Raw genomic sequence first — 12096 nt, 5'->3', positions numbered from 1 at the left:
ATGAGGTAACTAGCTTAAGGAAAACAAGAGCAAGAATTGTTCTTTGAGCTAGGGCTTGCGATATCTCAAGATCCCTCCGTCGAAATCTCATGAAATTTGGAGGGATTCATGAGGACACACCGATGCATTCTTGGAGAAAAAATCAAAGTATTTGGTTGGCTATATTTTCAGATATTTGATTCCCTAGGTGACCTATGGGGACAGACTTAGAGAGAAGAGGAGAAGTTGAAGAAAAATAAGTTGTAGGGTGATCACCTATTGTAGACCACTGCCTAATCCTTTGGCGAGATTGGAGTCAAGAATGAGTATGAATTCATATTTTATTTTCTTGGTCAAGGAGGCCTTAAAGGCATCTTCATTTAGCACTAGGGAAAATGAGAGCAACTGCAAAGACTTTATACTTTGTTTGACAAAATATATGGTTTATCAAGATAAATTTCAACCATGAAACATCCCTAGGAACATTTAGTCATCATACATTGGACCATACATGAAGCATGAATATCTAGAAACAAAATGTCCACAACTTTGCAATAATAAATGCACCAAATTAGCCCAAGAATAGAAAAATCCCAACAAAGATGTATGTGACAAAAATATAGAAAAGAATAGCATTAAAATTTCACTTACATGTATTAGAGTATACACAACCATAGAAAAATTTCCAAACAAGAAGCTCCAAGATAAGAGAAAATGATCCAAACATCAAAAATCATTCCATGCTCCAAAATTTCATCAACCAAGAAGGATAGTGAAGTTATCTAAAGAGATACAATTCCAACCAAGTGATGATGCTAAAATTAATTCACATCACTTTTATTCATACAATTCTAATGAGTTTACTTTATATAATTAGGCCTACATTAACCCCTACAATAAATTAATGTGCAAAATAGCTAACTTTTGGTGACAAGCCCACCAAAGTAGATCATAAACAAAAGAATAAGCCTCTCAAGAGGTCGTAATAATGAATAGTACATGTCGTTGGGCCTTGGAGGAGGCTTATTGGAGACAATATGTGCCATAATGTGTAGTTGAACTCCCAAAAGCAGTGGAAAAGTGGTTGGCCCCTTATAATAACTTGTGGTGCTCCAAATGACATGTGGGGAAACAAAAGTGTCCTCATGGGTCTCCAAACAAATAGATGATGGTTGCATATATCTTGCAAGGGATAGGATGATGGTGTAGGTGATGACACATCATCCTGGAAGTCCTAGATCATTCGCAAAGTGTATGGTGCAACTCTGAGGCCCACTAGGCATGATAGATCATGTGCATCTTCCTCATACAATAAGTGAACCATGAGAAATCACTGAATGCATGCGGGGATCCACAGAGTGTTTTCTACTACTATGGAGGCCCATAGCTCTATACACACACCCTACATGTTCCAATGTAGCACTCTGGGGTGAAGAACCCATATAGACCGACCAATCCCAAAGGGAAACCACCTGCAATCTTGCATATGATACAATGCATCCCCGTGCCTTCCAAAACACCAAGTCATTAAAGAAATCAAGTAAAAGATTTTATAAACCATGGATAAAAAGTTAGCACTTCATAATGGAATGGCCTTCCATAGTGGTTTGTGGCATGTGCTAATGTCTCCCTACTCCAAATAGGGTGAAGTAGGCATCCTATTAGCTGGTTTCTACCTCTAAACGGGGTTGGAAAACTATGGTACATCCTTCAAATGGTGGTGGTATGTGCCATAATGATGGAATAGAGTGAAGAATGAGTAGGGAATGAAAGGGGGCAACCTCAATAAAAGGGAAGCCCACACTTGGGAAAATAATGTGTAGGAGGGAGAAATCGTGGTGCATGAATTACCCTGACCTTGATTTTTCAGCCCTTCTTGATATGCCTTGTTGCTTTTTATCATTTTCTTCAGTTAACTGCTCGGGGATCTAGGTCATGAGAGCATGATGTGTAAATTATAGAAATGGATACCACCTTATAAGGTGGGGAAGTTCATCACCCACCAGGCATTGGGACAATCATGTTTTCTTGAATGGTAGAGAATGCTCATCAAGAGCCAAGTAGGAATCAGGGTGATGGCCATGGAATGGGGTAGATCTTATGTCATGGCTTTTTCCGTCATGCTAAATTCTTTTGCCCTGACCATCTTTTTCACCTTGTGGTCCAATTTCCTATTGAATGTGGCCAATTATGTTTTTTCTTTTTTTTTTAGCTACATCAACCTCAGGGCATCATTCTAGGCCCAACCCCTAGATGTGGGGCGAGGGGAGGCAGTGACTGACCCTATGTGGACCCAATGGAGGAATGTGGACCCAGGTGGTAGGACAGATTATTGTGGGTGTAACGAGTGTAAGGGGAGTAATATATGTGAATCGGGGAGCGGGACCACGCAAGCAAAATTAGAGTTTCCAATATACAACCATCCCTAAAACTGATAGGTATGTGAAAGAGACCCCACGAGACTAGGGTGCAAGGTTAACATCCCAAAAGAGGCCTAGGGGATAAGAGCGCAAACCTAGACCACTCTTTCCACCAAATTCTCTCATTAACCTATTGTTATCACAAAATCACTACTAAGGGCTGCAACCAAGTGAGATTTTATGTAACTCTTTCAACCAGACTTTAGACTAGGAATTAGCCTTCCTAATCAGAGAGGGCTCTTTCACAGATTTATAATAGAAATCAATTAGAACAAAAGATGGCTAACTCTTCACTCATTCATGAAAACAACAGCTGGTTGAACACATATCAAATTGGTCTTCATTGGGCTATGGAGTCTTACACATTTAATAGACAAAGGCACAGTCATTTCATGGAAGTCAAGGCTCTTTGCATTAGATGTCCAAACATATTTCACAAAAACCACAGCTTGCCAAACACACAGGAAGTCAGAGCATAAGATATGAATTCTGAGTGATTGTGCTATAACAAGGCTGTAAAAGAACAAATAAGATAAAACACCATCATTATATTTGAACAAAACAATCCATTGAGAATCTTGAGAAGAAATAACCACTGTTTTACTATTACTGTAACAAGTCTTACATTGGCCCAAATAACTCTGTTTTTGTATAAAATGTCCAACCCTTTCTACATCCAACATTGATCCATATATAGGCAAGCAAACTTAACCACCTCGAGCTTCCTCCTCCAGCATGAGGGGAGCCTCGAAGGTGGCTATTGACTCTCCCTATCTAGTGCATAACTAACTTATTAATTACATAATGACTAAACTGAAATTACAAATGGTTTTCATTTAATCAAAATCCAAAATCTTTGATCCTCGTAGCACGATGCTGTTCTGGCTCTTGACACATGTCCTTTTGCTGCTTGGGTTGAGATGACTGAGCTACAGATGCAAGGAACGCTGACTTCGGATGCTTGAAAGCGCTGATGGCTCATTAATTGACCAAAAGATGTGCTCTATTTTAACGGTCTCTGCCTCCCAACATTCTCCGAAAGTGTAGCAGCATGTTCCCAAGTCTTTTAATAACCCCAGGTGTGGAATGCTGACATGTTTCTGATGTGCTGTAGGTGGTGTTGGTAGACAGGTGTTTCTCTTCCTCAACTCCCGCTCACAGTATCACAATAGCTGCTCTGCGCTTTAAAATCATCACCTACAGCAGTTTCGTAGCGCGCTACGAAACTGCTGTGTGATTTAGAAAACACAGTCTTCTTCCCTGCCTTTAAAAATTCATTATGCCTAATTGATGCTTTGGACAAGGTTATGAGGACAACTTGTAAATAAGCATGATTAATAGCCTCAACCTTTCTTTAGGGTTCATCTATTCTTCCTTTAGTGCAGTCTCACAGCCACACTCTGTAATGTCTTCATTTTTTGCCTTCATGGATCTGTTCTCTGTAATCTCCATCTTTCTTTCAAAAGAGAGGGTTATTATTGACAAGATTTTCCTTTGGCTAGTGCTTAAACACAATGAAGACATTACTATCAAAACAAACCGAAAGCAGAAATATGTTTATCATAGAAAATTCTACTTCATGCACAGGCATCATCTTGAAAAGTTGACTAGCCAATATTCTTAGCAACAAAACACGAGCTCAAATGCTGAGGGTCCCCTGTATTTCTTAGATCCATCCATGGTGCCATAGCTGGTCTCATACTCTCATAATGAATGGCAGTATTCACCAAAACGGAATTGTTTAAAGTGGTAAGCATAAAACCTCTGACATAAGAGCTATTCGGAAACATTAAATAAAATTAAAAACAAGTCTGCTACCAAAGGACTTGTTGTTTCCAAACTGAATGCTACTGGCATAGGATCCATGTATTCCCAAATCTTCTAACACTGGCATAATTGTCTCTGTTGGAGGAAACCTGTGTTGAATGTTGGAATCGACGTCCATCCAAGGCTGCAAAAGGTCTTGTGCAGGGTAACCGCCATTGATTAATGGATAAAACAGAGGAGAAACCTCATGTTGAAAAACTGGTAGATGATATCTAGCAACCTTTGGATACAAGGGTTTTGTATGTCCCTAAAGATTCATGATTCAATCAATTGTTGAGAGCTCTTGTTCTGAACTGTGTCTACCAGGCGATTCACAACATTTACAAGTCCTCCAAGAACATCTATTAAATCCTGACCTTGCTTTCTCTTGAGCTCTCTATCGAGCTCACTAATTTGTAGTTGCACTTGTTTATTTACCTCAATATCCTTCCAATACATGTCCCTGTCTAGCTGGCTAGAGCATATCTATGCTTGAGTTGTTTTGCGAATAACCGTTTGTATATCACTTTCTTGCCCAACTCTCGGAGACGCAAGTTGTGGAAGTATGAATCTCGCTCCATCAGCTCTTCCTGCATTTGAGGTTTGTTTCCATTCGTGAGTAACTCTGACGAAGACATCACTGCATTTAGACCATATTTGGTTGCGGCCATGCCATAATTTTTTTCATTTTCTTCTCTCGGCCTTTTCTTCTTTAATTGATCTGCCATATTTCGCAAGGGGTGGAAGCGTTTAATTGAGGATGAAGCTCTCTCTATCATGCCGCCTCCTAAAGCAACTTAAATAATACGAACACCTTTCCGGCAACCATAAGCAAATTTTGACCATGTGTCTCTGTCTTTCGTCGGTGGCAGAGCTAATGAACGAACAGCTAATATCGTTTGCTACATCTCTATCCCGGTGTCAGCTATATCCATCATTAGCTTTCATTACATAAGATTGCATGTTACCACGTGCTCTCTTTCTCTATGATAACATCGGCTTCATCAGTTGAAACATAAGGAAAAGCTCAATTAACACCCGTTAGTAATGCAGAGAGAATCCTTGAATCAATTTCAGCAGCAGCTTCAGATAAGGAATCTTGCTTTTTGTTTTTTTTTTCGAAATATTCTTCCATTTATCCTTAGAGTCTTTCAAACTCTTTGCATCTTTTTCCGCTTCATCATCCATGGAAATCAGCACCTTGAATAGTGCAAAGTATATGTCAACTAGACGTCTTGCCAGCTTCGGTCCATCACCATGATTACTAAGCAGAATTTGATTTAAAAAAATGACAACATAATATCTTGCCCGCAGTCCAACATGGGGACGAAACAAAAAAATATCTACTTCATCAACCACGCCTGCCTTCATATTTGAGTGAGCAGTTAGTAGACGTGACAGGAGATACCCAGCGTTTGAGGCCACTTTCCTTTCTGGATCACCAAGCTTGTTCACAAGTGTCGAAAGGAGCTTGCGTTCTTGTTCAGGTTTATCCTTAAGAAGATCAAACATTGTTTTCAAGGCTTTGTCTCTTAAGAAAGGTAGTGCATCTTTGGAAGCATCTTCCAATGCAACGACAAAGCGCTCAAACCTCTGCTTTAGACAATCTTCCCAATACCAAAATAGAAGAAGTGAATTTGCATCCTTTGATTCTGATAGAACATGGAGAGATTGCTGGCCAAAATACTTCAGTTTCCTATCTGGCAGCAAACTGATTAAAAATAACTCCTTCAATGCATCAATACCAACACATGCATGGCACTTACCTACCTTAGAGGTCACCTATGACAGAAAAATCAATCATCCCCAGATTGAAACGCCGAGGTATCCTTCTCTTTATCCTTGAACATGGTGTGAACATGAACTTTATCATAAATATTCCTCGTTCATTCCCTGTCAAGTTCCATGCAATCGGAACAAAGATGCGGTCATATACAGGCAACAGTGGAATAATAGATAGGTCAAAAATACTCTGTAAGCTTGCAGGAGGGATCTCAAAATGTTTTTCCAATCTTTCAATCCATTGTGGCGCCCTGTTTTGTGAAAGAGGTTGCAGATTGTGAAAAGACAATCCCAAATGTCAAACACAACACCCAGATCAGTGACGGCCCAGGAATAGCTTTCACCTCTTCAACGTCTTGGACTGTATATATATAAGTGTAGATGAGGCACCGCAACTATAAATACCTTATTTGAACTCTTTCGGTTGAGGAATATTTTTGAATGAAATTTGACTAGCTATGTCTTGATCTTTAGGCCGAGACTAATACTTTCAACTCAAGAACTTGTAGTTGAATGACAATAGGATTTACCAGCCTTTATCTATTAGCCATAGCCAAACAAACAGTACGCTGACATAAGGCCCATATGCTTCAAGCATGCCAGCTGAGAACATAATACTCTCTATGATTTGTGGAATTTAATAGATTTTTTGTCTGGAGGATTCAACACAAAAACTCTTGCAAGTCTCCCACATTAGTATGGACATCCTTCACAATCACCCATGAGCCAGAATTCAGAGATAACTCCCTTAATGTACTTGATGCCAATCCCACAATAGCTGCATCATCATAGGGTGTCTCCTTGAACACTCTGTCACTGCTCTCATCAACATTCCTGGAGGGAAGCAAAACTCTGTACAATAGGCATACTAGGATTTGGACCTTCACTGAAAACTCGAACCAATTCCCAATTTCGTAGCACGCTACGAAACCAGCTAAACAGGTAGCGCTGCGAAACTGCTAAAAGAATTCTGGCGCTGCGAAAACACCCTGTCTTTAAGCTAGGCTAATTTTTTTTTTTTTTTTTTTTGACAACAGCATTTTCAGTGATAACAGTGGCTCCACTTGGGATAGTGTGCCCCTGAGGTACACTAAGAACATGCAGCTCCAGTGCCTTATCCATTTTGACAAACTAAAATTTGCTTGACAAGCATGACTGTAGGAGAAAGAAAGCTACATCTACTGAAAAAGAAAAATGCTCAGTTAACCTTGAGCTTATTTGCATTTACCTACCTACCTACCCTATCAGCTGCAAGCTCCACTTGTAACTCAAGCAACATGATATTTCCAATGTAGCCAATCATTTATCTTATCTGACATTTGAGTCCTTTGACCGCATCGGATTTCAGAGCTAATATGATAGTCTGATGACCACTGCCACTGAATTTGCCTCTGATCTTCTTCGAAAAACTGAAATACTGGAGAGTAAAACTCTTCCATGTAATCAGCTACAGGATCCCAGAATACATGATCAGCTTGGTTTTCGTTGTAACTTTCCAGCTGTGCAAACTGATCTTCAACCACAGTGTTCAGTTCCTCCATCGTGAAAGAGAAAGGAACCAGCATAGTCTCCTTGTGTTCTGTCATAGAAAGCTGCTGAAAATAATGATCATGATAACACTCTTCATTTTCAGGCCACTGATTCTCAACCACACAAGACCCCTCTGATGTGCTATCCACTTTTCTATTTGACAAGCTATCCAGCTGCTTTTCTGAATCATTCCAACAAGCAATGGAATTTTCCTCACTATTATGATTATTATTTGGAGTAAGCTGCTGCAAGGAATTACAAAATTGAGCAAGCTTTTCCTCTGCCTGAGGGTCATAGAAAATTTCCTCCAATATTTCTTCTTGCTGAGTGCAATGAATTTCATCTCCATCATGATCTGAAACCTGACAAATCTGCTGCATCTCTACATCACTATCTAAGGATAAAACATGGTTTTCACAGGTAAACTCTTGCTGCTCTTCATGCTGTGCTTCATGGAATGTTATACCTTCTCCTTGGTGCTGAAAAACATTGTTATGAAGAGCCTCTAAAATTTCTTCATCTGTAAATTCATCATCACCATAACAATCCTCCAAGTACTGAATAAGATTTAAAGAATGCCTACAGCAATCTTTGAGCAGCAACAAAGAAGGATAATATTCTTTATACATTTCACAGAACACATCATGGAAATCAGCAAGAGAAGATAATGAACCATTTTCCAAACTTTTATACCAAGACCATGCTTCTCCTTCTAAAGTGGCCATAAACATCCTCATGAGACAATCTTCAGGGAAATGAACCTTAAGACTGCGTACATGCATGTGAAACTTAACCAAATGGAGAGCAGCATCATCCTTCTTTTCATCTTTGAATATTGGAAGATCATCTAACCAATCAACCTTTGGCATAGGATTTGGAAAACCAGGGATATGAGACCGATTCATAGGAGCATACCTGACATTCTTTCTTGCAGTGGAATCCATCTTGAAACTTCATCAAGCTACTGATCTTCTAGCAGTGGAGTCACCTTCTAATTTATTCTTTGATGTGTGGAGTCGCCAAGGTAGTTTTGCAGCCTCAAAATGATGCCTGAGCTCCTGCTACCTTCAGAAGTTCAGCCATTGATTTCGGGAATGAATAGACTTCAGACTCCCGGCAGACGCACCAAAATGTTATCACAAAATCACTACTAAGGGCTGCAACCAAGTGAGATTTTATGTAACTCTTTCAACCAGACTTTAGACTAGGAATTAGCCTTCCTAATCAGAGAGGGCTCTCTCACAGATTTATAATAGAAATCAATTAGAACAAAAGATGGCTAACTCTTCACTCATTCATGAAAACAACAGCTGGTTGAACACATATCAAATTGGTCTTCATTGGGCTATGGAGTCTTACACATTTAATAGACAAAGGCACAGTCATTTCATGGAAGTCAAGGCTCTTTGCATTAGATGTCCAAACATATTTCACAAAAACCACAGCTTGCCAATCACTCAGAATTCATATCTTATGCTCTGACTTCCTGTGTGTTTGGCAAGCTGTGGTTTTTGTGAAATATGTTTGGACATCTAATGCAAAGAGCCTTGACTTCCATGAAATGACTGTGCCTTTGTCTATTAAATGTGTAAGACTCCATAGCCCAATGAAGACCAATTTGATATGTGTTCAACCAGCTGTTGTTTTCATGAATGAGTGAAGAGTTAGCCATCTTTTGTTCTAATTGATTTCTATTATAAATCTGTGAGAGAGCCCTCTCTGATTAGGAAGGCTAATTCCTAGTCTAAAGTCTGGTTGAAAGAGTTACATAAAATCTCACTTGGTTGCAGCCCTTAGTAGTGATTTTGTGATAACACCTATGCCCAAAATTTCCATGATAAATAAACTAGAATACTCAATTACCAAAAAACAAGGCATACCTTTAGGTTTGGGAGGCCCACCTTCAAGCATATGGTCGTGACAGATGGGTGAGGGACGACATGGAAGGCTCAGGTGGTGGAGAAATGGCACATCGAGCTACTTGGTGGGTGCGAGGGGCTGCTCGCTAAGGACCATCACGGAGAAAATTTTTCTCGTAGGGATATCACCCACAAAATAGTGGGTAACATGTTTAAAGACATTATAATAGATGAAAAATATTAATTATTTATATTCACATAGCCACATTGATAAATTTGCTAATATATGATGATCAAAGTCATTTTCCACTTATAATGGCATTGGTTAACTATGGAAGGAGGAAAATGACACTGTATATCAACCACTTTATTAATATGGTTAATTAGTAAACCATGGTTAGCTATGGTGGACATTGTTTGACTATTGTTAAGGTTGGTGCATATCAACCACTTTATTAATATGGTTAATTAGTAGACCATGGTTTGCTATGGTGGACATTGTTTGAGTATGGTCAAGATTGGTTGACAAGGTATGATCATGGTTGACAATTGTTGTTGATAGTTGATTATAATAAAATAAGTTTGATGACTTTAGAAATGGTTGATCATGGTTGACTAATGTTGACCACGGTCAACCATTCATGTAGCAATGTATCTATGGTACATTGATGCTGACCATTATTACATGAATGTTATGTTAATGGTTACGTTAACATTATATTAATGTTATATTAATTATTGAAGAAGGTTCATGGGCTTGGTTGAACAAGTTTAACCATGTTAAACATGGTGAGCATGTTTGACCATGGTTGACTATGGCTGAATATGGTCAAGTTATGGTTGTTCATCTTGTCCATTATTGTTCATGGTTTGACCATGCAAACCATGGCTGAGCATGGTTGAGCATGTTGTTTATGGTTGACTATGGTTAACTCTAATTGAGCATGGATGAGCATGGTTGACAAAGGTTTAACTTGTTTTGAACATGGTTGACTCTAGTCAAATTTGGTGATTATGTTTGACCATGATTGAGCTTGATTTACCATGTTTCGCGATCATTGATCTTATTCGACCATGGTTGGAAATAATTAATAAATGGTTGACAATAACTAATATATGGTTGACAATGCTCAACATATGACTAATTATGGCTAAACATGTTAGACTAGGGTTGTCAGCATTTACCTATAGATGACTATGATCAACCATGGATGGCCATCTTAACCATGTTGACCATAGATGACCATTGTAACCAGTGTCAACCATGTTGATCATGTAAGCCATTGTTTATCATGGTTTGGCCATGTTTGACCTTACTTTAACATGGTTGGCTATCATGACCATGTTCACCAAGAAATGGTATTTCTTGGTGGCTTTGTTCATCTCTCTATAATCCACATAGGTCCTCCACTTCCCATTCTTCTTTGGGACTAAAAATAAAGGGGACACCCACTCACTATTTGAGATGGGGTATATGAACCCTGCATCCAACAACTTTTGCCACTCTTCCTTTACTATGTCCTTGAGGGTTGGGTTCATTCTCCATTGAGGTTGGCGCATAGGTTTGGATCCCTCCTTGATGTAGATGTGACGAGTACAAACCGAAGGATGCACCCCTTTAATTCCTTTATAGCTCCAAGAAAAAGTATATAAGTGCTCTCTCAACATTTTCCACAGCTTATATTCTTAATTGGCTGAGAGAGGGGTTAATCTTCAGGGTTATAGATTAACCAAATTCTACCACTTTGACATGTGTAGGACTTGGTCAATTAGGCATAACTCAGTCCAAGGATTACCCTCAGATTCCTTCAGAAGCTCAATAAGAGGCGTGGTATTGGGGTGTTGGTTATAAAGGATTTGGTCAATGAGGTCATATTCATTAGGCTACCCCCCTCCTATAACAACATCTAGGGTACAAATTAGATGGGATGTTGGATGATACTTCATCTTCCTCCTCATCTTTTAACCATAGGGGTATGTCATGCTCAATGGATGGTTAAATAGGGGGTACAATACCAAATGTTTTGACAAATACCCATTCTTAATGGTCATGTTCCCGACCATGCAACTTATGTAAGCATCAACAGTGGCTAGCCATTGTCTGCCCAGGATGAGAGGATAACCATCGAATTTTCTTTTGGGTTGGAAAACAAAGAAGTTAGTAGGATACTCCCAGGAGTCAATAAAGACCATTTCATCCTCAACAACTCCCTTGAGAGCCATTGTATATCTATCTGAAAGTTACAACACTGAAGTGGTCTTTCTCAAGGATCTGTGAAGGTTTAGTTTTAGCATGGTTTCTTTAGTCATCACATTGATGGAAGCCCCAAGATCAATCAAGGTGTGAGGGAAAATGATGTCATCAATGTGCACATCTACCATAGGACTTCGAGGGTCTAGATATTTTGGACAAATCACTCTCCCCAACATCAAATCAGATAATTGTCCAATAACATTGATGGTGGGTGTGTCTCTTTTTTTCCTACCAGGGTGTTTGAAACATCTATACTTGATAAGCTTATTGTAGATGGGAACATCCTTAATATCTTGAAGGAGGGGTATTTTAACACAAATTGGTAAATTCTCCCATAAGTTCAGTCTCTTCAAGGGTGTGTTGGTTACAATGCATCAATGTCTCAGGAAAAGGAGGTGGATTTAATTGAGGGCAACTCTGTTCCCTTTCCTCTTCAAGCTCCTAAGGTGGAGATGGAGGTTGGTTA

Source organism: Pinus tabuliformis, chromosome 2_1, assembly GCF_031772625.1.
Source record: "Pinus tabuliformis cultivar Carrire ecotype Pingquan chromosome 2_1, CPIR1, whole genome shotgun sequence".
Classification (NCBI taxonomy): domain Eukaryota; kingdom Viridiplantae; phylum Streptophyta; class Pinopsida; order Pinales; family Pinaceae; genus Pinus; species Pinus tabuliformis.
Note: the sequence above shows the minus strand (reverse complement) of the source record.